Raw genomic sequence first — 27743 nt, forward strand, 5'->3', positions numbered from 1 at the left:
TTAACGTTGCAGTGACACTGAAGTCAACCATAATCAGACTGTTTGGTAATATGGTCCATAAACACAGCATTAGCATCAATGCTTTATTTATGGATCATATTATTGATTGGCAAAAGCAGAAAGGCTTTATTGAAAAAAATCGAATAGGTTGTAATTGTACAGAATCTAGTTTGATTATTACACCATGAAGTAGTGAGCGTTCTGGAGTTTTTTCTTTTACTAGCCATGGACAGTATACTGCTTTTCAGTAAAAGTAACAACTAACTTCAAAGTGTATTAGTGCCAACATCAACAGCTCAGTTTCACTCATGATGGCCGAGCAGCGCAGACACAAGAGGGCATACGTAGAAATGCACGCAACAACGATGCAGGGATTCGACATAGTTGTATAAATTATGCTTAAAGGGTCAAAGGGCAACTGAAAAAGTTCTAAATTAGATGATAAATATAATGTAGCGTTACCAGATATAGAGAAGTGTTTGTCCCCTCAGGATTCAGTAAAGTCAAAAAAGCAGCACTAGGAGGAGAGGGAATATGGCACTGAAATGAATCACGTGCACACACATACTGTGCCGTTTTGTGTCTTCTGAATTTATAATGACTTAATTGTTAACGATGATTAAAAATGTCTCTCATGCCCACAAAGGGGTGAGTTATTCAAGCGTAACATTTAAAAATGCTACTTCTCCCGTGGACTTTGATATGATACCACGAGAGAATGACATGCAGCTACTCTTCAAGCAACTGCAGAAAAAACACAGAGCTGCAGTGAAATGGGCAAAAGAAGAATGTGAAAGATTTCACTTTTGTACTGGGTGTCCAAAGGAAAAGGATCTGAAAATGTTTGGACAGATACATTTTATTGTTTAATTTATCTGCATTAGTTTAGACATGGCCAGAGGCTTCTTTCCAGCTACCGATTGAAAGAGTCACTGTCACCTTCAATGTGTTTTTCTACGTCTGTGTGTGTGTGTGTGTGAAGCTCCTTATTGGCTCCTGATGGTGAAGTCTCCATGGAGTGAGCGATGAGGTCTGGAATGACAGCCGGGGGATGGTGCGAATGGTGGGAGTGAACGATGGAGGGATGGAGGGTGTCTGAAGAATGGGGGCAGGCGCCTGAGGTCCAATCCCATCAACTGAGGCAATTGTGCGGAGCGAATGCTGGAGCGAGGAGGTGGAGGTTGAAGATGAGCTTGCAAAGGGGAGAAAGGGAGAAATCCTGCATTCCCATTATTAAGTACCACCACGAGTCTGTGATAGTATACAATAAAGAGTAGAAATCTCAGAACATGGCGCCCCCCTTTAACGTTGGCTTTCCAAAGTTATATGTCGGCATTAACTGGCTAAAATCACGGGGAAGCCTTATGTACTGATAAGAGTTAATTGACTTTGTTAAAAGCTATTTAAATTTAAATTTAAAAAAGTAAGTAAAACACGACTCTGTTCTACTGAAGGATTTAGTGCAAAGCAGTAAATAGTGGCCTCTGTAAGCAATATATCAATGTCAATGCTTTGCTAAGATAGCTACATTAACTGTTAGTTAGCACTGTTTTTCTTAATTCCTGTGCAGAACATTCAATAGATGTGCTGCACATTTAACCTTTTGCTAATTTTCAACTTTTGTGCCGAGTGTGACAGCATAATGCAGTTATAACGTGCACACAGAGCATAACAGACAGTGATGGTTATTGAGAAACTGAACAGAAATTGCAAACGGTGGAAACCTTAGTCAAACAAACAAAAAGAGAAAGACACCTGAGCCATGCTTCTGACTTTAAATGTGCAATATGCATTCAAAGTCCTGACATCCTGACACAGTTTGAGGTTTTACATTTAGCTGATGTCATTATCTCTTTACTTGTGTGTTTTTAGCATCTGGTTAATACTGTCACATGCTGACTGAATCTTTATGCACTGCAGGTTTTTTGTTTCCGTTTTTTTTAATGTCTATAAGTGTGTGTTATGATACTATGGCGTCATCTGCAATCGCTATTATTCCTTTAACAATCAAACGATCTTTGACAGAGTGTCTCTCCAATGCCGACTCTTGCGTCAGCCTGACAGCTGCCATCCTGAACCCAAATGGAAAGTGACGGCAGTGAGCACGTTGCATTGGTTTCATATTCTCCGCTGCTCTGCATGGCAGCGTCTTTATAAACTTTCACCACTCTGCATCTGTGTTGGTTTGACATATGTTTTATATGCTACATGTACCGTAAAAATTAGGAGGGGTTTTCTGCTTGGGATTAAAACTGTTGGATATAAATAGAGTAAAAGGACTACAATCCATCCTTCACTTAGATTATTTGACATTCAGCTTATTTTAAAGATTTGTAGACTGTAAGAATGTCTTGATTTTCTTATAAATGTTTCACAGCAAACACATTTGATAGGTCAATAGGTCGCTATTTCAATTCCAACCAGAGACACAAACGCCCTTTGGGCATAAAACGCTGCCAAATCAAAAAAATGTGGAGCTATCACTGTGGCCGTCCTCTGTGATGAGGGAGCAGCTAAAAGTAGCTTCTTGTCTATAAGCCATCATCTATGCCAGCAGCCTGATATTAGTGAAAAAGCCAAGTATGTGTTAATTAGGCAATATGTAGGGGAATCCCTAATTAACACATACTTTATTCTAAGTCCACTCAAACCCTTTTATCTTAAAATCAAATGGCTTTGCTACATAAAAGAGCAAAGCCGTTGCTCCTCTGTGTAGGGGTTGTTGTTCGCTCATGAGAATCACCACAAATGTGAGCAAGCAAACATGCAGAATGTCTGAAGCTGGAATTCAGAGGTCCTCAATGTAATCGAGGTAGGAACTTCAGCACGTCCATCCACTGTTGTGACAATGAAAGAATCCTTTAGATTGTGCACACATGGCAGTATCGCTAACTCTTACAGATTTCTACGCTTTACACGTCATCCAATCAGATTTTGTCTCATTTCCATATCCATCTGCGGCTCAGTATTCAGTGGCCTGTTTCATAGCCCCCAAGTTCTGCAGCCTAGTTTTAGTTGGTGACATAGTTCAATTTTGTGAATTCATTATACATATTTAATTTGTTAGTAAATGTCAACAATCATTTATGTTTTTTATCACGACATTTTTATCTCTACAAACTAAAGTTTAGCCAAAACTAAAAGCCGTCCGTGATCTAATTTGATGTAAAATGCTGTTTGATCAAAATTGAGTGTTTTTTCTTTCATGTCGTTAATATAGTGCTTTTTCTTTTGTATTGTCATCAGATTAAAATTGAATTCAATTTAAAATGAGTAATAAAAGCATACTGGGATCACTGTATGTACACTATAGACTGAGCCCTAGTACTACAAACTCATAATAAGCTGTCCTTCGGTAATTTGTGTAGTCGGTGAAATGTCACTTTGGATTGAGAAGTCCTCAGCGTGTGCCTTTGTGCATGTGTGTCTACTCATCATGTTTATATCTAAGCAGAGACTTGCTCCATGGAGCAGGACTGCGGGAAGGCAAGGCCTTCCCTGGAGCCTGTCAGTCATCCAGAGTGGCGTTGCCTTATTGGCTATTATCTTTCCTGTCAGAAGCCTGGCTGTGTCTCCACCTCACCACATCAGTCTCTGTCAGTTTCCAACCTGCCTGTGGATAGAGCCACGGAGCATGAAGCTGCACGCTACTCTTATCATTAGTTTTACTGCCACTTCTCGGTTTCAGCTCCAAACCCAAATGTCACCTCTTATTTTGAGGCTTTTGCTAATAAAATCATTTGACTTGTTTAACGAGTGGGACAGCTACGTAGATATTCTGAGCGCTACTATTTAAAATGACACAGCTGCGGCATGCCGTTTTGCTCCTGTCCACATGCAGGAGAACCTCGATTAATTAAGTGAATTCACACTGCAGCACATGTCACCAGCCGCACCTGAATCATTTTTACATCGCAGGAATGGCAGTTAGCAGTTACACATCAGACCTTTAAGGAAAAAGAAGTTATTTTCATTCAAGAGAGTCAACACTTGCAAAATGGTACTCGTTCAAATTAAAAGAGAACAACAAAAATAAAATCCCACCGCAAGTTAATTTTGATTTACGAGGACATTCATGGATTCCTCAGTATGTTTACTGCTTATATTGACACAGTTTCTAAATTTGCAATGCCACATGGGAAATCTGTGGGCCCACATCAAAATTCACACTTGTAATTACAGCAACACTGTGCGCTTAATGTGAAGGCTTTTTTCTGCAGTTTGCATGCGAGTCAACGTGTGCAGTTGCGATAACGTGACACGCCGATTAAAGATTGCACAGCATACGCAATTAGAAAAGTAGATTTGTGTAGCTCTTACCGCTGCTGTTGGAATGACATGCTAATAAAGCAAACAGACGTTTGATGAACTGTCACAGTTGCATTTATACATGAAATTACATTATAAAAAGAATCAGCTATAAAGAAACTAACTGGGTGGTGCTTTTAAGATCTTTGTCTGTGCTGTTATTTTAAACATGACATGACGCACAGATCTGAAGCAGCACTGGGAACCAGAAACAGCAGAGACAGCTCCCGGTCATTGCATTTGTTCCTTAAAAAAAACTAAACAGTTTTTAAATAACATATTAAATTGTTTAATATAGCATTAATGCAATTCCTGGATGAAACTGATGAGAGCAGGCGAGAGGCAAAGTCCCTCTACAGCACTTGAAACAGATTAGCACACATTCCTAGTCGGAGCTGAGGTCTTCTAATATTTATTACCTCCATAACTTACTCTCCTGTGTACTGCCAGAACATTTAGCTGCACGCAGGGAGGCGAGGGGTTAAAAGGGGAACAGCGGTGCCATAAAAGGGACAATGAAATAAACATGACTCACTGTGAAAGAGCCCTCAAAGCCAATATAATTTGGATGGCGAGGAAGAGCAAGGTGCCAAACCTCAGGCTCGATCTGTGACCTAATCTCAACAGCCAATCCTGTTGAGTGGCGCTTTAAGAAGGCGGTGAAACAGCAATTTGGTTACACGCAGACATTCGAGTATTTAGTTCAAGCCAAACCATGAAACACGGGCTGCAAGATAACTAAGAAGTATATCCCTTCTCATTTACAAATATATGTGAGGGCTGAGTGTAATAATTATTTCTTGGAGAGCAGATGAGATTCGGGGACAAAGCTGGAGACGAGTCAGGGAAGCACATTTAACATTGAGCTTGACAAAATGAAGAAAAAAACCCCTTCTGTAGCTTTAAATCCAGCTAGAACCAGTTACAGCCCGTAGCCAAAACAATATGTGATTCTCACTCGGTAGCGTGTGTGTGTGCGTGCACGCCCACGTGTTTGTGTGTTAGTGTGTGCAAGCATTTGCAACGATTTGCTCCTTCAAGAGATAAGAGTAGCGATGGATTACCCTCACCTTCCTTGAGCTTCCTCCTTTTAACCTTACTGCAGGGCTGATTGCAAACTTTAAGCATGAAGGTAAATAAGCTACAATGCAGTACGTCTCAGTTTACAACCACAGACATATATATAAAAAAGATGCACAAAAGCATCAACAGGCAAAAGGTGAGCTTGGATTTTTTTGACGCATTCACACTCTCACATCTGCTTTCTTTATCACGTGGAAGCAAACATGATGCTGGATGCCCAGCCACCGTGTCTCTGCATCAGTTTTCACTCTGAACTCTGCCATCTCTCTTCTTCTTTCTTGCCTTGCCTACATAGATTTTCCAGTGCTTTGAGTGTGACCACCATATCATCTGGACCATCATTGTTTCATACATAGCTTTTTTTTTTTTTTTTAATAAACACATGCTGTAAACTTTTGTGATCCAGGTTCCTGCACGTGATAATAATAAAAATATGGCAACATGAGTGGGTGTTTTATGAAAAACAAATGTCAGCCGCTTTAGCAAATCCTGTTTGGCTGCAATCAAATCAACTGATCCTGACATGCGGAGGTAAATACAGAATTATTGTCATTGAGGAAAGCGGTATTTACTATTTGTGAAGCAAGGTCTGCCTACATTTAGCACAACGATGCTAATGCAAGCTTGCAGCAGCATAGCTAACTGTTTGGTGTACTGGTGAATGAAGCAGCTTTCACAACACGGATGTTCACAAATTTTAAATACGCACACCAGATCTAAACAACACGGAAAAATACAACCCAGAATGACAGTACATGGCACATGGAAACACACACACGCACACGCACACACATACACACACACACTGCCAGCTGCTTTCTAGCTTGGAAGTCAATAACATTATCCTCTCTCCATCTCAGTGACGGTTATTAGTCTGGAGAGCCAAACGGCTCTCTTCAGTGACACTCTGGAGATGAAGGGATAAATCACCACACTGAAAGGATGAGTGTGCAAAGAGAAGTGAGAGGGAATATGAATGAGAGTAAGAATACTCAGAGAGACAACTTAGTCAAGGTTGTATGACTTTCTTTTCCTACACTACATTAGAAATGATCCGAAGACACGTCTTTTCGAAACACGAGGTTTAGCTAATTTTCCTGTTTCTTCGCACCAAACCCCTGAACCCCTCTCTCTCTCTTCTATTACACTCACAGTCTCCTTCTCTTTAGCTTCATCACTGCTTTATCAGAGAAAAGGTGCTTTATTTGGCCCGGTACACTAAAAGCATCCTCTTTGTCGCTGTCTCCCCCCACCCCGCCACCAACTCCTCTCTCCGTTTTCACCGGCTCACTCTCCCACAGGACCCTTCAAAATACAAGGAGAGGAACAAACGCCAGAAGGCCTACTGCTAGTTGAATAACACACTAGTGAACACCTCATGGACTTCAGTGGCCTATTTTCATTGGGCTAAGGACATTACATCAACAACTTTAGGCTGGTTCCAGAAATTTGAGAAAGGAATGACTCACTGCAGTGCTTTGTGTTTCACATTGCATGCACAAAAGAGATTGCATTAGCATTTATATTTCCATGATATGAATTATAGCTCGAAGCTTATTGAATCTCTGCATCTGAATTGTTTTATTTCTTTTAAGTGTCCTTGTGTTTTAGCCCAGAACTTTGACTGACAAGCCTGAATAAAGTATTTTAGAGTTGAACTGAAAGTAAAGGCACTTTTACTGAGACATCAGCGTACACCTGGTGTTTGGCTTCATTTGGCTACTCACTTGATCGAATTTTCGAGAAATCATTCAAGTTAACCAACAAATTACATCTTTGTTTAGACCCCCCGTTGTTTTGATCAGATCCCCCTGTTAGAGGGAGGAGTCTGTCTGCTTCTAGCACAGTTGCAGATCCTTGTTTCAAACATGTTTCAGTTTAACGATGGGACAAGCATGGGTTAGGTGCACGCACAAAAACAACATGTACATCTATATCTCATCAGCACAGATAAGGCTAACAGCTTTCGGTCTAAAGAGGGAGAAGCCATGTTATGTATGCAAGGGCCGGTCTATTCTAAAATTAAAGAGAAAAGGATCCTCTCAAGCCTTGGAGCCACTTCACAAACTCAGTCGTTAATTTCTTACCAATGAGGACAGAAAAATAGATAAAGAACAAAATTTGGGACTCGGAATGTCAGCACTATTAATTTTGACATATTTTATTTATTTTTACAACATCGTGTCATGGCGCAAGAAAAAAAAATAACAGCAAAAACAAAAAGGGAATGAGTAGCCAGCTGCACAGTCGGCTAGCTCTGTCAGAAAAAGCACGAGTGTCATTTAAAACTTTCAGGTTTTTTAACTAACGACAGCAAAACATTTTGTCATAAAGTCAGCAAAACATTCAAGCCTTCTTTATCCTGAGACTATGTCCATTTACTATTCTTAATATCACATTTGAAATAACTTTGTGTAGTGTCCAGTGCAAATGATTAAAAAAGACAAGTGCAAGTGTAGTTTCTATTCATCATTAAAGACATAAATTCAACTACTTGTCATTACAATCAATTGAAGCCTTACCATTAGCACATATAGAAAACTTAAATACTTAAATACTGTTTCAGTTTTGACACTCTTTAGCTTCTACTTCTTAATAAAAACATTTCAAAAGAGTTCTACGATGAGGAACAGCTCTAATAGCTTTATTTATATATTATTTACTTTGGGGATTCAGTATTGTTTTAACACCAATCCAGAACAAGCTGTCATCATAAGACTTGAAACTCACGTGACTCATGCAAACACAAGTGTATGTTTGTGTGTGTGTGCGACTGTGTGTGCACCAGTCTAAGTAAATGCCAATTCCTGTGGGACAGCTGCCTGTATGGTAGACTGGTCAGCTCCAATCTGCAGGCTATCACTCCACATGTCTATTTCTGGAATCTGCATGAGCGCGCGCATCTGTGTTTGACCAGTTAGAGCCGGTGGTGAGTATGACTCTTTTCCTCGATCACAGGCTAACCCAGATGGATAAGAGGTTTGAGTACAGCTGGGTTTAGTACAATGGTGCGTGTATGTGAGGTGGCACTTACAGAGCTAAGAGTGATGCACGCTCACTGAATTGATAGTCCAGAAAGAATATGAGCTAGCTTTAGTGTCGTATCCACCTAAGTGGTTTCTAGCTTTATTATGCTACTGCTTCCTCCACTTCACAGATTGTTAATTGACTATTGTACCACAATGGCCATGTGGTGAGAGAACAAATAAAGACATCCATGTGCACACACACACATTTTACACACTTCCATTATTTGGGTGAGTGGATAGCGATGGGAATGATGATGATGGTGATGGCTATGACAATTTATTTAAATGTCTGTGGAATTATGTGAGAGAGCTCGTGTCAAGAAGCTAATTTACGCTGAGGACGCCGGCCAAGGAGGAGGGTAAAATAAAATGAAAAAAGGAGCACGAAGGAGGGGTGCAATGCTTTTTTTGGTTTCTTAATCTCATTGGGGGAATTTAAAGTATTCCAATGAGCTCATGAAATCGCCATTAGACGAACACGAGTCCTCGTGGTTCATGTTTATTGGACATTTGCGCATCTGCGTGTTCTTATGTACTTTGTCGAACGCTGAACATCCATGTGCCATATCTGAAACATTAATGAGCACTGGGGAGAAGGGGAGTAGTGATGAGCAAAATATTTTGGACACAGTTGATTTATTTCAACATTTCTGTTGATGTAAAATATTCGTTCAGATTCTTTCAGCAGTTTGTTCGGTGGCTATGCTTCACCAGCACATGATGCATCTCAGTCAAAACCACAGTACTCGTCTCAGTGCGTTCACTCATTTGTCCACTTGCTTGGTCATCAGTTTGTTACTCCTTCAGCTATACTTCGGGTATATACTTGAGCGAATCATAGGGAACCCTTGCGTGCCTCACTGGATGTCACTGAAGATGAAAGCAGCTTTCAAATCACGTATCTAATGAGACAGCTGGAGGAACCAAAAGAACCCATCTAATCGGACATGTTGTAAACACCACACACCACTGAACCATCATGATGACCACTGGTGATTTGCAATTATTCACAGAGACACATTTAATGTGATGTAGCTGATGATCCAGGGAATTGTGGCCTTTCAATCGGAGCTACAAATGGGCTAGCTGCTTCAGCTTGAGTTTCCTCTTGAACTGCACGGAGATAAACCACGTGAAAATATATTTGCATATTTTAAATGCATATTTAAATATTTTAACATTTTCAAACAAAAGCAACGTCTGGCTGTGGATATGTTTGTGGAGGTGTGCGACTTCTCCACCGACAACAACGACAGTCCAACAGCACGAAATGGACTGGTTTCCACTAAATGGACTGGTTCGTCTATATTTTCAGCTCTAACTGAGCACTCAAACGGCTTTATACATCTTTGCCTCATTCACCCATTTACACCCATTCATACCCATTCATGCAATCACGTTTTCCTATCTATTAGCTATTTTTTATTTAATATATATTATATATATTCACACACACTCTGACGAATGCACCAGAGAGTAACTTGGGGTGTCTTGCCCAAAGATATTTGGCATGAAGACTGTAGCTGGAACAGGGATCAAACCCCAACCTTCCAATTAGTAAATGACCTGATCTAGCTTCTGAGGTCAAGGTCAGAGATTTTTAGTGGATGTTTAGTAGGTGCAGGTATGGCATCAATGTGAAAATCCTACATTGCCTCGTTCTCGAATTATCAAACTGAAAAAGTTGGGTGTCCACGCCACACACTCGCCCATCAATCTTTCATGGCTGAGAGGTAAAGATCAATGAACTCAGTCATTCACTATTAGCTGATATAGTCATCCACATCAAACCTCAACATTAAACCCTTTTCCCCATTTCACTGGACTCAAATCAAATCCTCACGACAGCGCCACCCGCAAATTGGGACCGCTGCCGCACTGTGCCACTCCATGTGCATCCATAAACACATATCAACCACGACATGCTCACAGACCACAACCAGATGACATCACCAGCAAGGAGTAACTGAAACAGTCCATTAAGTAAAATCTCCGGAGGTTGACGCCTATTTTAGCACTTCCCTGTAGAGGACATGAAGGGCAGAGCACCACATAAATGCTCCAAAACCTATTAGGCTGTAAATTTAGGCTGGTAATTCATAAACGATGACCTCAAACCAGGCATCGGCTGGGCATAACAAATGAGTAAGACTGAGGTCGGATTCTTTGGAAGAAGTCTCAGCGTGCGCAGTGTGTGTGTGTGTGTGTTTGTGAGTACATGCGCATAGAATTGGAGCTCTTTTATAGAACTTTCAGTTTCAATTTATGATCCATTAACTTGTAATAAGTGCCATACGTTCCCGGCTGCCCTGAGAATCAACAGCAAGGAGAGTGAGAAGGAGAAGGGAAAGGGCGTTTAGAAGTCGGCCACACAGCTACACAATGCAGCGATTAGTGTGGTTCCGGTCTATGATGTGGCATTTAGCTGACACCCGCTTTAGTATAGAGTGGAGGTTCATCCAGCAGTCCCATCATGCTGGATGCATAGTCAATCCATCCCTATGGATCTGTGTAACATCGACGTTTCCACGTAGTAAACAAGCAGTTTTTACACGTGTGCATGTGGGCACCTATTTTCAAACACAGTGCTCAACCAGTCCTTTTTTTTCATTCTTCGTAAACAAGTCAAAATTGTCCTTTGAGTCTTCGTTGACTCAGAGAGCAGCAAAGCAACCAATAAATAACTCGAGTTCTCAGAGACAGAGGCATTCCTGCAGTGTCACTGCAGCTCACCTACTCATTTGTGGACATACAATTGACCCCCAACCACAATACAAGCTGGAGAAACGCTGCCTGTGAGCAGCCTTTTTTCCTCTCAGCAGTATTGAGGAAGAGGTTTTCAAAAAAAAGGAGAAAAAGACAGTGATTCTTTCCTTTAAAGCTTTATTTCTGAAAGAACATAGGGAGAGAACGGTGAGCTGTTTGACAGTTCTTTTGCTGTGTTTCTTTTCCAAGGTGTTTCTGCAAAAAGAGCAGGATTTCTTGCACACTCTGATTCAAAGGGTTAATGTGCCAAGACAGTCCACAGCAGTGAGGAGAGGAGCCTCAATTTCCTGCTACAGGAAGTGCGTGCACGGTGTTGGATGGGCATAGGTTACTCAGGTCAGTTCAATTCAGTGAGACCCTATGATAAGACTGAAAAAACCCCAACAATCAAATGACCTCCTTTGAGTAAACACTTGGGGACAGTGGGAAGGAAAAACTCCCTTTTAACAGGAAGAAACCTCCAGCAGAACCAGGCTCAGGGAGGGGCGGGGCCATCTGCTGTGATTGGTTGGTGTTGAGGGGAGGAAGACAGGACAAAAGACACACTGTGTCCAAGTCAGTGTGCTGAGATGTCATTAGCAGCCTCTTTAAACTTAAACCTGGATGCCAGAAAAAAAACATTCTCAGCCTTACCACGAAGCCCCAAAAGCCAAACAGTGAACATATAATAGATGAACACCAGGCTGAAATTAGCCCATTATTTAGCTCTTATATTGGATTCACCTGCAAGCTCAGGGGGAATATTTAACTAATCACTCCCCAGGTTTATATGTAGCATGTTTGTGGGGAGTGTTGCTGCTGGGATAAATCCATCATCTCAAACTTGAGTCGCCTGGCTGCAAAGCGTTTCAGTTTACGCATGCTTGTGCTCACATTAGGCTCTGCCTTTTCTTCTCATCAATCACAGCAACGAGTCAAAAGTAATACTGTGACTTGCTCACCGTGATTTCAAAAAGCGCAGTAACCATCGCCTCTAAACGCGGCGGCCCAACAGGACACAAGCTGATGGCGTAAAAGGTCAAAAGCGGAGCTTTGCGATTGCCACAGATTGCTATGCGAAAATGATGATGAGGGTCTTACTCTGGGCTAAAGAGGTAATCACAGCATTTTCTTGAGCAAACACAAGCCGTGTAAAAACACTGCCAAGAAAAGAAAAAGCAAAGAGGGGAAATCAAATACTGGCTAAATCAACAAACTTGAAACAAGTGGCTCCATGAATATTCCCGTCCGCCCCTGAGGGCAACACTACATTCTGAATATAGGAGTCTTTTTTCCGCCCGCTCCCCTCTCTTCTTCTCTACAGCTCAACTTCAAAGGCTAGCGCTCTTGCAGAATCCAAGTCAGGTTGGGGGGTGGGGGGTAAAGCGCACACAATATGCTGAGTGTATGCCATATCACACATCTCACACTCTTTTATGTGTTAATCACCATCAGCACAGCAGCAGATGGAAGACGAATGAGAATGTAATGAAGATTTAGGTCGTGGGAAGTGACTGGCGTAACACCCACCCCAGCAACCGCACAACCTCTCACCCAACCCCGACTCTCTGGCATCTGCTTGCTCCACATTATGAGTTTACTTCTGCTACTATCACACAGTGTTGCGGGCATATGCCACATTAAAGCAAAACACTCTGACCTTTCGAGCTTGATCTTGAAATGGTACGATGAGCTGGGTAAGCTGGGCACCTCCATGAAAACTCAACTAGTGGGTCTTTTGAGTAAGTTCAGCAACTGTCACTCATGTGGCTCCATCTAAACCGTGAAGCAAAGCAGGCACAGGGGAAAAAAGGACGGGGAAGGACAGGAAGACAAGTCTTCCAGTCCAGGCTTTGATATACAGTGGCAGGGATGGCCTCTCTCTTTAAAAAAATAAATAAAAAGAGAGAGAGAGAAATAAATAAATAAATTAGAAGCTGGAGTCGGGCAGGCAGAGAGCTCTATCAGGGCCAAGCCACACATCTATCAGAAAAAGGCACTAAGGCTTCTGGGGATAAAGCACGGAGGCATGAAGAGAGGCTATTTCCATGGGGAGTCCTTGGAGAGGCCAGACCCAACCTGCTACTGAAGCCTAGCAATGAGAGGTCTCTCTGGGGAACTGCAGAGGATAAGAGGCCCCGGCGGAAGAACTCTCACGTCAGCACTTCAATCACGCCTAATCCCTGCTTAGTACACCCACTGCTATGGCAAGGAGAGAGTGAGGGAAAAGGAGAGGAGAAGATGAGGTGGGTGGGGGTAAGAATGATGAGAAGGGAGGCTAAGAGAAAGAAAGATAAAGAGAAACTGAGGGAAGATAAAAGCTATGAGAAAAGAAAAAAGATTAAGGGGGGAGGTGAGAGACAATGGGGAAAATTGCCAAAGGAATCATCAAAGGTGAGTAAGTGGAGGTAGTGTGTGAAATTCAGAATTTCAATGCAAACTTGTGCAGTTTGTGAGTTGTGAGTATTCCCTGCCACCAAATGCAGACTTCCACCCAAGTCAGAAGAAATCAAGTAGCAGAAGTGACGCATGAAATATTAACTTTCATGAATGCAAATATCTGTGCGTACATGAAAAAGCAATCTCTCCAGTGATAGCAAATGAAAACTTAAAAGAACGTGTCATTCTTAAAATGTAATTTCTGTTAAAATGATAAGCCTTGCATTATGGAAATGCTGCCCTCGGTTTATATTTATCTCTTTTAAACACATCAAATTACAACAAGGGGCTCTGAGACTGTTTTAAACAGGGTGAAAGAGGATATTCTTGGCTGTCTTTTAGGAAGAAAGTCCCTGCCACGCCACCAGAAATATACCAGAAAACCAAGTGTTCCACTTGTCAGACAAATTACATGTTGCCAGTGCAAGTGGCTTCTTCTGAGACTGTTTGTGTTGTTTAGCAGTGGATAGGATTATCTAAAAAAAAAGATAGAAGGTGATACAATCTCTGGCCAAAAAAAATAGAGGCACACGAGTGCAGAGACTCATCAGATAGGAACACTTAGTTTTATTTTACCAATTTCACTGGAGCGACAGTGATGGAGCAGAAACATCAGAAAACACAAGGGTGCCAATGGAGTATGAGACGGATGGAAATTTGCTCCGCTGACCTATGATTACTTCGCAGAGCTGCCCCGGGACGGCAGAAAACATCCAAATGTAATCTGCTGAATGCTGTGCATATGCAGGGTATGTGTGCATGTGTACGCACACGCTTATGTTAGAGTATCTACATGCGTGTGCATCTGAACGGAGAGATGAAATGTTGAGGGAGGAGAGAAAAGAGGGATGAAGATGGAGCAGATGGACGAGAGGAGATCAGCGAAAGAGGATTACGCCACGTCAAACCATCATTGCACTCATAAAATCAGTCCACCCACATTGCTTCAGAGGCTTCAGAGCCAATGTAGAGCAGGGATAATTTAAGACCCACGGTCTATGTCCCTCTCTTGCTCCACATAGTAGAATATTGCTGAATGCGAGCGGACAGAAAAGACAGTTAAAATTAAGTGCAGGGTTTGCAAGAAAAAAAAAGGTGGATTGGAAGAATGCCGAGTAAAATTGTAAGGGTTATTGTTTTGGAAAGCTGTGAGGGGATTTCAGGGCAAATGGGCAACAGCAGTGCATGTTTCATTAATCTGCAAAAATTGAGATGCATTGAATCTACAAACGAAAAGAGTTCTAACCTAAGCGATGCTTTTGGCACCTGTTTGACATTTTCAGCGAGACCATTTGCTCTGTAAAATGATGCCAGGTGACTCCGACAGCTTCCTTTTCTGCACTTTTTTTCCTAACAGCAAATTTTTCTAGCGTTAGATTCACTCACGCCGACTCAGACGGGGCTTCGAAATATATAACAGATGGATTAAAATAGAGCACAAGGATTTAACACGCTGTCATTACATTTTCCAGAGGGAAAACGCATATTATGTAGCAAACTTGTTACTTTTCTTGGATGTGTTGAAGTCGCTACCAAAATGTGTCATAATCACAATTCCAATTGTTCCGTGTAACTGAACAACAGTTTTCAAGCATCCATAAAATCTCTGATCTTGTTTTTCACCGACAGTTTAAACAACCACCACCCTCATTGCTTTTGTGGGATCTTTAACGTCCAGCATTAAAGTCCAACTATGTTGCAGAGAACTGCATATGAAATTTCAGCACCTTGGTCAGCTCCACAGTGTTGGCGATAATGTTTTCGCACTGTGCGCTACTGAGCATTTACCATAACCTGGATCTAAATCACGCTGTTGTGCAACTGTACAAATGTTGTGCACGACTCTTCCAACATGAGTCATAAATAATGATATTTATTTTTAAAAGCGTTCTCAAATTTTGGACTAGATGGTGGTAAAAAACACAAAATTCCAGTTTTAAAGTGGAAAAGTTTCCGTATCATTAAAGTGCATCTCTTATTCATATGCAGCTACTTTGCTAGAGCAGCTGTGCATGTTTTACACTTCAAAATTATCCTCACTTATCTCATGCTGCTCCGTGGGGACGGCCCTCGGTACGAAATGAACCGTTTTAACGCCTTTCCCTTTAATGCCACGCCTCTTTATACCAGCTTCCCTTTTATTGGCCCCACTTACCTGTTGATTGGGCATATATATGATATCCCCTCTCAATGGCATCATAAAATCCAAGAGTAGTAATGGTAGTAACATTAGACCACATCCACTACTATAGCTCTACATTGTATCTAATAGCATTATCCTATGGGACCTATGAATGTCTTTTAAAAAAAGCTCTTTAAATAGTTCACTCTGTAATAAAGACGCCGACCAACCATCTCTGAAGCCAAGTGATTTCATTCCTTTGAAAGTAATCTCAGTCTGTCCCCTTTTCAAGTCATTCTCACTACACTGACATTGGCATGAGACTGCAACTGTTTCATAAAAAAGAATCCCAGATCACCGTATAACTTCAATGCATGACTTTACTTTAGGCATTAATTCGAGGGATATGATTCTTCTTATACAGGGTATTGTGAATAACCGTGGAGAGCACTGCCTAATGCGTCAGTCCAATATTTCCCAAAGGTGCTTAATGGTGCTGAGATCCTATGACTGTTGATCACTCAGTACAGCACGGTGAGGATACACAGCAACCCTTTACTTTAAGAGAGCAAGTGAAGCCAAACGGCGCTCACAGAATAACAGAGCTGCTCGATCATCTCACCGTGGATATCAAGGGTTCATGTTTTCCTTTAATTTGTCACCTCTGCGATTCGCACAGTGTGCAGGACAAACGATGGCTTTTCCTGGCAGCTAGTGTGGTCTTAAGAGCTGAAAGCTGGCAGACTTTGTGCCTCAAGAGAAGAGGTCTCATCTTCTCTTTGAAGGCCAGCCAACTACTAAGCATCACTGGTTCAATGGTCAATTGTGTAAACAGTCTCATCCCATCACATCCTACTGTCTAATCTATCAAAAAAAGTAACAGAGTAACTGACACTTCTTCAGTTGTGCCATGTGCCATTTTGCCATTATCTAACTCTTGCCACGACTTCTGTCCATCCGCTCGCTCTCTGATTTCCCACGTACCCACGCTCTCAGTGCCACGTCACGCTCAAAATGGCCGATGATTAAGACCATCTGTGGTGGGCAGGCACCATGCAAACACCCTGGAAAGGAATGGATGGTGAATCCCAGGTCCATCTGTGCCTGTACATAGGGATATGTACACACGGAAGGCACATGCAGGGAGACATGCCTGTGTACTCACATGCATTGTGCACAAAAGTCGCACACCCGAATGCAAATAGAGCACTAGAGACAGAGGAGGCGAGATAAGAGGAGAAACACGGGCTCAACCCCTGTTGACAGCAAAGAGACTTGGAATCCCTTTTTCAATAAACCAACACTTCATGTCTCTGGCACTCTTTCTCAGCTAGTGCACTCTGCAGCATATCCAAAACAGCATGAGAGCAGGAGGATATTAATTAGCACAGCATGGACCGCGCTGTGTCACATTGGTTTTGCAGCGGTACGTTTTGCCCGGTGTGTGATGAGTGGCCATCGAGGGTCAGTAAATACAATCGAAATGGCCTCAGAAAACGTCAGAACACGGTGAGGGTTTCTTTGAAAATGCCAACATGGGTTTTGTTTACTGAGTCATTCAGCTGAACTGAATCACAAATTAGACCTCGAGGCAAATGTGCTGACTTTAAAGATGCACGTTTTCCCTTTGAAAAATGGGCGAATGATTATCACGTATGGCAGCTGGGAAAAAACGCATACGCAGAGGTAATGTACTTACACCTCTTCTTATAGACTTCTTGAGCCCATAGCCGTCTCCCCATTATTTATATCACCGTCGGCATATGGAGTCCATTATGAACAAGGGTCAAGGCGCTGGAAGATGTTTTATTTGAGTGACATAATAGCTCTAACGCTCCCAGGCAAAGAGGAACGGGAGAATTATGCAGCTTTCAGAAGAACCATTTGTCATGCTCCTGTTTTTTCTTTCCTTTTTTCTCCTCCTTTCTTTTTGGTTGGCCTACTCTTCTGTGTCTGTTTGTTTGTTTATTTGCTTTTTTGTTTTTTGTATTTCCCCCCCCGCTCCCCTGTGCTAAAAGGAGATGAATCCATTTTGTGCTTTAGTGTGTGGGAAAAATTCCAACAACAAACGTTTTTATAGCCCTCCCTCTTCACGGGAGCTAAGAGAAGTTCAGCTATTTTTGCTGCGGGGGGAGACGAGGCGAGGCGAATGGAAACGCTCGCTCGCTCGATGTTTTGGCTGCTGGTGGAGAGAGGGACGATGTTAGAAGATAAATGACTTTGTTCTTCGCAGACTCGCGGCACTACAAAAGCCTTTTAATATTTACCTTTTCTCTTCAGAATACAAAGATGGGGCGGGGAAAGTCTTTATTACAGCATGCGTGCCGTGACGGCGCACACATGGATATGTGTAGAAAACTGTCCCGTCTTCCCTAACACCCCTGACAAGAAGAAAGAAGACGGTTCTCGGGGAAAGTTGTGCAAAGGGAAAGGAGGGAAACGGGTAATGGAAGTCATTTATAATCAAAATGACAACCAGCTCCAGTCGAGAATGAGACAAAGACAGAGGGAGAGAAATGCTAGAAGACAGCTCGAACAGGGAGGACTGGGAGATGAGGCGGAGATTGGAGAGGGACTGTGGGCTACTGGGAGGCTCTTCCTCCCCTTAGCATCTGGGTGAAGTTCATTAAGCCGTGGATCTGTCGGAGAGGGACTTTGTTACCAACCAGACCCGGAGACATCGGAGAAAGCCACGGCTGTCGCTCCAAGGTCAAAGCTTGTCCTGCGGGTCGGCAACTTTAAAGAGGAGGGACTGCAGATAACGATGAAGCCGATGATGAAAAGGATGATAGATTAACCACAGAAACTCAATTCCTTTTCTACGTTATATATTATTTTAAATATATATATATATATTTTCCACTGTAAGTGGCATGAATATACCGAGTCAATGGCCAGAAAAAAAAGTACACTGAGCGTTAACTGCGACAAGGCGTACATATAGAAAGATGTTTCATATCTCATTACCCGCACACACTATTATCTAACACAGCACCCAGGTGTGACATTAAATCTCACAGCATTTGGCTCGTGCATTGTATAAGCGAAAGCTGGGGAGCGGGTGTTTGCAGCAACTCTGTCTCTAAGAAATGATGTTTATGCATCACTAATATGCAACAGCAACAGCGCTTAGAGAAAAACAGGATGCTACTTGAACTCAATTCCTTTTTTTAATGACATCATGAAAATTAATGGCTTATGGATCCCCAAATGTTAATGCTGACTATATCTGCAAAATAATAACAGTAATAAAACTTATGAAGCAGGCCTAAAAATGTAAGACTATGCACTTTGAATGCACATCGTTTTCCATCTTTTTTTCATCTATTTCTTAAAATTATGTAAATAGAATCTCAGATAAATGACATAGCATGACATAAATGCATTTAAGAAAAACCAAACCACAACACAAACGGCGTACTGTACATGCTTTACTGCTTCCATTGCAATTACGAGGATAGGTAGCAGCCATGGTGAGAGACAGCTGCAAATCTTCCCAGGAATTGTCCTTTCTTCCTTCCTTCCCACTGTCGCCAAAGTGCTTGCACATAGGGGGGTCATATGACTGTCATGAACAAGGTGTAAATGAAAGGCTAAAGGCTGAAGCACCTCAAGCTCAGTGTTGGAGCGGTGATCTTTTTGGTCCATTTTACAGCCGCCTGGGCACCTTGTACTCATCGATTCGGCCATGAATTCTTCTTCATACCAAAGTATTCCAGAGTCAAATATGACATCTGACAGCTAAACCTCGAGGACAATGAGCCCAAGTACAGCAGCAAATCTCCAACAGGATGGCAGAAAAACAAGAGACTCAAGGTGCTGCAATGCAAAGTCCAGACCAGGTTATAAATATATACGCCTAATACACACACTATCATTTGCACCATTGTGTAGCTTTCATGCAGATGTGGTATCGGGGAGATCATTAACTTTGAAGAGTGCCTTTTCTGTTAAGAGATTTTTTTTTAATTCAGCGCGTTCGGTCCAGACAGACTTTCATCAAAGAGCAAATTATTCCACTTATTATGTGAAGTCAAACAAAACACCAGCCTCTCTAAAGATTTGGTTTGATCCAATAATGCGAGCGCTCGCATCAAATCTTTGGCTTTGTGCGTTGCCGGTGTTTCATTTTGTTCGCTATCGACTCTTTCCCCCACTTCCCCCAATCTCACTATGTGATCTATATGTGTCAAAGATGATTTATCCAATTTTCCGAAATAATGTTCCCTCAAATCATTAATCTTTAGTTTTCAACAATTGGTGATGTGCAGGGTATATGAAAGAGTTACAGAACCATAATACAGTGTGACGCCGGTCCTACATGAATGAGACGATCCATAAAGGCCTGTCAGATTAGGTGTGCCAATTCCTCAGTCTGGATTTATTATTATTATCATGGGCCGTGGAACGTTGGCGAATACCGCCTGCATGCAGATGAGGGACCCAACGCCGAGACTTCAGACCAAATCACACTCCATTAAGTTCCACCCTGGAGTGTGCGCACATGTGTGTGTGTGTCTGTGTGTGGAAACAGTAATTTTATGAGCTCTTGTGTACGTGGAGGACGGTTTGTGAGCTCGTGTGTAGCACATTAAGCTTGTTTCTGGGTGCAGATGGTGTAAAGCGTGCAAGTGTGTGTCCTTCTCTGGTAGGTATAATGCATGCTATTTTCACAGATGCTCTACCCACAAAAGAAACAGAATATTGAGACACTTCAGACAATCCCACTCTATTTCTGCACAGGGAGACTGCAGAAGAGGACAGCAGCGATAATTTGCATTCATACCAAAGTCCCAGCTCTCTCACAGATGTTGGCACAAGGCGTGCTAAAGCTACGAGTGTTTGTTCTCCCACTGTTTCATCTTCGCATACGCTGCACCTATTAGCATGACTTTGAGCGCACCTTTGGCATATATGAGCATCTACGTAGCAAACAAAGCCCCAGAGCCACTAAAGCACAAACTCTTCTCTCTAGCTCGCTGCCATCTTTCTTCTCTCTTGATCTTTGCTCTCGTTGTTTGTTTTCACCCCCTCCCTCTTCGGCTTGGTGTCATTATTTTTTCCCTCTGGTTGCTCTACTCAATTTTGTCTCCCCATCTCTTCCCGTCTCTCCCTTTCCGCTTTGTGTGGTTACATCTCTATCTCTAGATTGCACTGGTTCCAGAGACACCTGTGGTGACTGTCTGCACAACCGCAGTGTTATATTATAAAAAGGCGATGGCACACAGTAAAACCGCTGCCTTGTTTTCTTCTTCTTCTTTTTTTTTACATAACTAAAGAGATGAATGAACTAAGAGACAGATATGGGAGACGGAGAGGAGAGTCTGAAGGTGAGAAATAAATATTGACTTTCACTGCTCATTGCTGACTCAAGGTTTGAATTGTGAAGTAAGTTTTGCCTGAAAACTTAGATCTTTAGTGGTATTGACTGCAGAATAATGGCTGAGACGACTACAAATGTGAGATGGTGCACGCTGCTTCAGTGTTGCAGGATAATATCTCAGATGAGTACACAAAATATAAAATTCAACTGGATTGCTGTTGCCAGAAAATAATGGTTTACCATTTATTGCTGTGTAATGGTGTATAAAATGATATGTCTTCTGCAGTAGACAATGATGGACTGCCTCAGGCATACAGTAGATAAAGCAGTTTTAGTCCAACTGCTGGTGTATTCATGTACCCCACTCAGGTCAAATTATATGTCAGATCTTAAAAAGAGGAAGCTCTCTTTCAAACTTTGTAGCAGCTGCCCATACAGACCCCTGGGCAAGACCTGCCTGAGATGATCCATGGTCAAAGGTTTCTTTAGTCTGCTTTTGGGTTTGTGCCTTCTACTAAAACTTGTGCCATTGGTTGGAGGTTAAAAGTACTATTACATCCTGTATTTTCAGATCATAAAAATACAGTGAAGAAACCTATTAATGCCATCACAGCAAATGACGAAATGTTCCAGAAATCAGTATTTCTCCCTCGTTTTGCTCTTTCCATTGATATCCATCTATCTATCCTGGTATTGAGTGAATAACCCTAATGGACTAGATTTGACTAGCGACCTGCTGTCAGTTAGAGGCACTGCAATGATTTCTGCTTGTGTTTATACACTCAGCGGCTACATCATTGCTAGCACTGGGTTTTGCCTTCAGAACTGTCTTAATTATTTGTAGCATAGATTCATCGAGGTGCTGGAAACATTCCTCAGAGATTTGACTGACATGACAGCATCACATCCATGATGTCAGTCTCCTGTTTCACTACATCCCAAAGCTGCTCTGTTATATTGAGCTCTGGCGACTGTGGAGGCCATCTGAGTACAGCGAACTGATTGCCACGTTAAAGAAACCAGTTTGAGATGATCTGAGCTTTGAGACATGACGTGTTATCCTGCTGGAAGCAGCCATCAGAAGATGGGTACTCTGTGATCATAAAGGGAATGAAATGATGCTCCACTGCTACAAAGGGGCCAACAGTGTGCCAAGAAAATATCTCCCACACCATTACACCATCACCACCTGCTCTTCTGCATGCCTTTGTTGTAAAGTGTGGTTATCTGAGTTACTATTGTTTGCAGCTCAAAGCAGTCTGGCCCTTCTCCTCTGACCTCTGGCATCAACGAGGTATTTTCACCCAGAGAACGGACGCGCACAGGACATTTTCACTGGTGAGACGGCTGGGTGGGAAAATCCCAGCAGACCTGCAGTGTCTGAAATACCAAACTGTCTGGCACCAACAACCGTACTATATTTAAAGTTACTTAAATCACCTTTGTTCCCCATTTTGATGCTTGGTTTAAACTTCAATAGGCCAACCTGACCATATCTGCATGCCTAAATTCACTGAGTTGGTGAAATGTGATTGGCTCATTAGATATGAGATTTAACGAGTGGAACAGATAGGTATACCTAATGAAACATCTGGTGAGTGTATGTACTTCTCTTAGGTAAAACATAATAATTAGCAGGACCAGTTTTACAATGTTACAACGACTTCCATGAACTAAACCGACGTCAGTCGTGATAACACCCCCTGTAATCGTTCCTGAAACAAAAGGAAGGGTGGAGATGACGTTACTGTGACGCAAACACGCACCTGACCTCATACGGGACACCTGAACCGCATTCGCTGTTTTCTTCCCATCAGGCACAAAAACGTCTTGATTAGGGTCAGAAAAAGATTAGAGTGGTTTGAGTTTAATTGCATCTGTTGAACAGAAGAAGTTTAATTTTAAAGGTTCATGTAGTTCATTTACATGTAAAGCACAACAGTCTGTATTTTACATGCAGCACTTAGTTTCTGAAGGGCTGTTTAACATTAAAACGGACACATCATAATTACAGCTTGCACAAAACAATGTATTAAGCTGCTTTCTGGGGGAGGACAGTCTCTCAACTCTCTTTAGTGTTAGCATGGCAACAATGGCTAATTAGCCTTGAGCCCAACCTGCAACCACAATAGCTTTCTGGAAAGCAGCAGATAAATTAAAATCCTGAACTGATAATAGCTGTACGTGAAAACGATCAGCAACAGTATTACAGTTCATCATTAAAGCGGCCATAAATGTCCGCACAAAATCTCAAGGCAATCTTTCCAGTTTTTAAGATATTCAGTGGTGGAGATAGAAGTACTAGGCAATACCACTTTCATTAATACCGTCTGTCTGTCTGATTTTATCCAGCTCTGGTGTATCCCAGAATGCTTGTATTGCAATTCAGTTTGTTAGTGTGCAAAATCTAAATCTTGCTTTTGAAAGTTTCTTTTCATTTTACTTAAACAAAAAGAGACAAAAGACACGCTTCCTTGACTAGAGCCAAATAACATAAGAATAGAGACAAATCGCTATCGCTGCGCACACCTGTACCTTACACATAACAGCATACCCCAACTTTCAACTGTTGGCACTGCTGTTCTGATCCTGGCAACTCCCGACTAATTTTCTCCAATAAAATCATTTTGTTATCTTCTCGTCTATTTCAATATGAACACAGTATCAACAGAACACATTCTCACCATTGCCTATTGCTGATGTTAGAGCAAGTGTGTCAACTTAATAAATTCCATCTGAATGTATATGGTTGTCAGCATTAGTTGGTCTTGAAGCACAAACACTTTAAGGGCAGCAGAGATTATCGCTTAGGGATATTTGTCGGCTGAGTCATGCTAACTGCAGCACTCAATAGAACCTCACCTCAAATACCATTCCCTCCCAGGTGCACGACTGTGGTGTAACGAATTTGGCTGCGTACGTGCGCCCTAAGCTGTGTGTTTCTACTCTGTGTGGCAAATAGCTTCCATGCATGGAAAACTGCTTAAATATATGAAGCTCGTGATTTTTAAAAATAGATGGAGAGAAAAAGACCACATTTGATGAGCAAACAAACGTAAAGCAAGACAAAGAGGAAGGCAGCGATAGGGAAATTAAAAAGAAAACATCCCCCCAATAAAAACAAAAAACAGAGGGGGGAGGTGTCAGCAACACAAGAGTCCCTATCCCATCTGGAAAAGGAAAGATGAATGACACAGGCTAAATGAAATGCCACTCTGGGTAATGGGGAACGAGCCAGCATCAGGAAAGCAGGTCACTTGAATTGCAGGGGATGTTCTTGAGAGGCTTTGCCCTTAGGCATTGTGCATTCAAGCTTCCTCCTCAACAGTCAATAATATTAGCTTTAACACAAACACACACACAAACACAGGCAGTGCAGCAGCCACTGGAGGCTTCTCGTGTAAAAATCTGAATGTAATTTTTGCAGGTGACAGGCGAGTGAGAGCGAGCACAAACTAAACTTCGCCCGCTGTTCTTTGATGCTTTTGTCTCACTTCCCTGCTTATTTCAGCGATTACAGAAACAGCAGCCGCCGTACCGTTAATTACGGAGGTGACTAGCGTCTCCTGCGTGATATTTCTGTTGCCTCTCTGCATTCTTGGGTTTGGGTTTTCTGACCTCCTCTTGTATTTTTTTTCTGCTCTGTCTTTCTGTTGCACTTTTCCCTTCCTCCCACTCTTCCCATCCCCCCTCCCCATCCTTCTCCATCCCTGCCTGACCTGGATTATACATTTTTTCAGCTCCCTGAGCTGAACAATACGCTCCAGCGTATTAGCATGCAGCCCAGCCAAAAGAAAAAAAAAATGAAATCCTGCTCAGGCTCCGCCTCTCTGTATCTGTCCCCTTTCCTCTCCTCTCCTTTCCTGCGGCCTTAGCCTTCCATCTTATGATGCCTGACTCTCATGTGTGCTTTCTGGTCACTCTCCATTTTGTCCCTTTCTCTTTATCCACGAGGCCTCCATCCAATCATATCCACCCTTTCCACTCTTCTCACCATCTTAAACTCTCTCGTCTCATTCCTTTTCGCTCTTCTTCCTTTTCTCGAACCCTTTTTCTTTTTCCCTTACATCTGCTGCGTAAGTCTCCATTACTCCCTACTCCCCCCCCCAATCCTTTTACTTTCTATTCCTTCCTCATTCCCTCACTGCTGTCCACACTTCACTAACCCTGGAGTGCTTGAAAGAGGGGGAGAAACACGCTTCATTTAATGACAATAATTAATTCTCCTTCTCCCGATCTTAATGAGCCAAATCAGTCACAAGACCGAAAAAAAGAAAAGACAGAGAGCGAGAGAGAGAAGGGGTAAGAAAAGAAATGAGGGAGTGACAGAACGAGACAAGTGCCTCTCATCCTTAATGCCTGTAAACGCAGCTCTGACTGCCACCCGTGGCTCAGCTTCACTTACAAAGCATCCCTCACACTCTGTCACAGCCAGCTTACTCGTGCTCACCTGGCGATCACATATCACTCACTGAAGTCGAATGCGAATTACAATACTTCAATACAGGTTATTTGAAAGGCTGGACTATTTTTCTTAGGGCTCGTGAGTTACGCCTTCAAACTGTGAGTCTTCCTCAGCTGTAGAAAGCCTGTGACAGTAATCCATTTATTCTCTTTTGTTCTTAATAAACACGTTTCTTGTTCCGTGTCCTCACTCCTCTGATGATAACGGACTATCCAATGGAAAGTTCAGAACTGCACTTGTTATGAATCGCCGCCTTTATTTTTCCCTCCCTATATCCTAAGCACTATCAGATGTTTAGGGTGCACAGCACATCATCTTTAACACTGCAGGTTACATGACTGACCAGTGAGGGATCATGTATTTCGCCAACAGTCGGTGACACATGTGTTAGTGGACATGAGCAACCATACTGTGTAGGGCTTTACAGCGCTATATCCTCCCATCAAACAGCCTTACTGTATGGTTTAACTGTAGCTGTTGTGACTCCTAACCTGAATGCTGTTTTTAAATAGAGAAGGCAGGGGTGAATTTCCAGGTCAGAGACAATCTTAGCCAGAGGCAGTGTGGTCTCTCCATCATCCAAACCGCTTTACCGCTTTTTAATTTGGCGTAGCCAACAGCTTAAAGTGTAAGGGTGATTGTTTCATTTCTTTAATTGAATCAGATCATAAGCCCCAACTGCAGATCGGGGCTTCGTTTTGCTAATAACATTTAAGAACAAAATGATTCTTAAGCCTCTGAGGTCTAAGTTTTAGAGGTGTTTCCCGAAGGCTGCTGAGAAAACTCTTTGAATTTCACTGTATATTTCATTCCATGCTTTTATCATTTTTGTTGAATTCAAACTCTGTCGTGTTTATCTGGAACTTGAATCGTTCTTGGTAAAATGACATTTAAGAAAAACAATATTAACATAACTATGTTGACATGAACGCAAACAATTTATCATAGCAAAATTGATCTGTCAGTTTCTCTTGTCTTACCTCTACCACCTACTCCCTAACCTGACACTGCGCAATAAGAATATTTGATGTTTTTATATAGTCCCTACCCTCACCTATGGTCACGAGCTGTGGGTAGTGAAGGAAAGTACGAGATCACATATACAAGCAGCAGAAATTAGCTTCCTCTGAAGGGTGGCTGGCCTCTATCTTAGAGATAGGCTGAGAAATTCAGCCATCCAGGAGGGGCTCAGAGCAGAGCCGCTGCTCTTCCACATCGAAAGGAGCCATTTGAGGTGGTTCAGGCATTGGACAAGGATGTGTTCTGGGCATGTCCCACTGGGAGGAGGCCCCGTGGCATGACAGCGTCTCCAATGCTGGAGAGATTATATCGCTTGGCTGGACTGGGGATGCCTCGGTGTTCCCCTGGACAAGCTGGAGGAGGTGGCTGGGGAAAGGGAGGTCTGGGCTTCTCTGCTTAGGCTGCTGCCCCCGCGACCCGGCCCCGGATAATCGGAAGAAGGTGGATGGATGATGGAATATTTTTATGGTTAGGGTCATCACAAATGATGTCCATGCCATTCGTCCTACTGCAGCTTGCATAGGTCCCCAGGGGCCCTGATCTGGACAAGCAGTTAAGACAACTGTTGGACACTGTGGGCAAACAGAAGCCCAGTCTGATCAAAGTGTTTAGTAGGAGTGCAACAATTTTCTGTGATGCTGCAAAATTTTGAGCCAATATAGATGTTTGAAATACCAAATTATCTAACTGCTGCCAACCAAAAGCAATGCTGATTTCACCTGTTTCATTTTTTCTTTTGTTTTGTTGATGCTGTGCAAGAGAAGCAAAGACATGTAAATGAATTACTGCTCTTTTCATGAGTCTTCATGAATGTGTTATCAAAAACAGAGTTACCAAAACAGCATTTACATGAACGTTTTTCATTATTATTATTATTATTATTATTATTAAGAGTTGGGAGTTTGCCTTGTAATCGGAAGGTTGCCAGTTCGAGCCCCGGCTTGGACAGTCTCGATCGTTGTGTCCTTGGGCAAGACACTTCACCCGTTGCCTACTGGTGGTGGTCAGAGGGCCCGGTGGCGCCAGTGTCCGGCAGCCTCGCCTCTGTCAGTGCGCCCCAGGGCAGCTGTGGCTACAATGTAGCTGCCATCACCAGTGTGTGAATGGGTGGATGACTGAATGTGTAAAGCGCTTTGGGGTCCTTAGGGACTAGTAAAGCGCTATACAAATACAGGCCATTTACCATTTATTATGTGTATCGTGTTCGTG

General features: G+C 42.4%; 1 protein-coding gene and 1 long non-coding RNA gene across 6 annotated transcripts in view; both read right to left on the minus strand.

The window, feature by feature from the left end:
* The window catches only part of nrxn3b (neurexin 3b), a 331545-nt gene that overhangs the window by 263580 nt on the left and 40222 nt on the right, over positions 1–27743 (minus strand). The window lies entirely within an intron of this gene.
* Positions 1849–27473, minus strand: LOC120724992. The gene is made up of 2 exons (XR_005694031.1): positions 23174–27473; positions 1849–23110 (listed from the first exon to the last, which is right to left on the minus strand). It is a non-coding gene; the product is annotated as an uncharacterized LOC120724992 (long non-coding RNA).

Source organism: Simochromis diagramma, unplaced genomic scaffold, assembly GCF_900408965.1.
Source record: "Simochromis diagramma unplaced genomic scaffold, fSimDia1.1 OVJJ01000802.1, whole genome shotgun sequence".
Lineage (NCBI taxonomy): Eukaryota > Metazoa > Chordata > Actinopteri > Cichliformes > Cichlidae > Simochromis > Simochromis diagramma.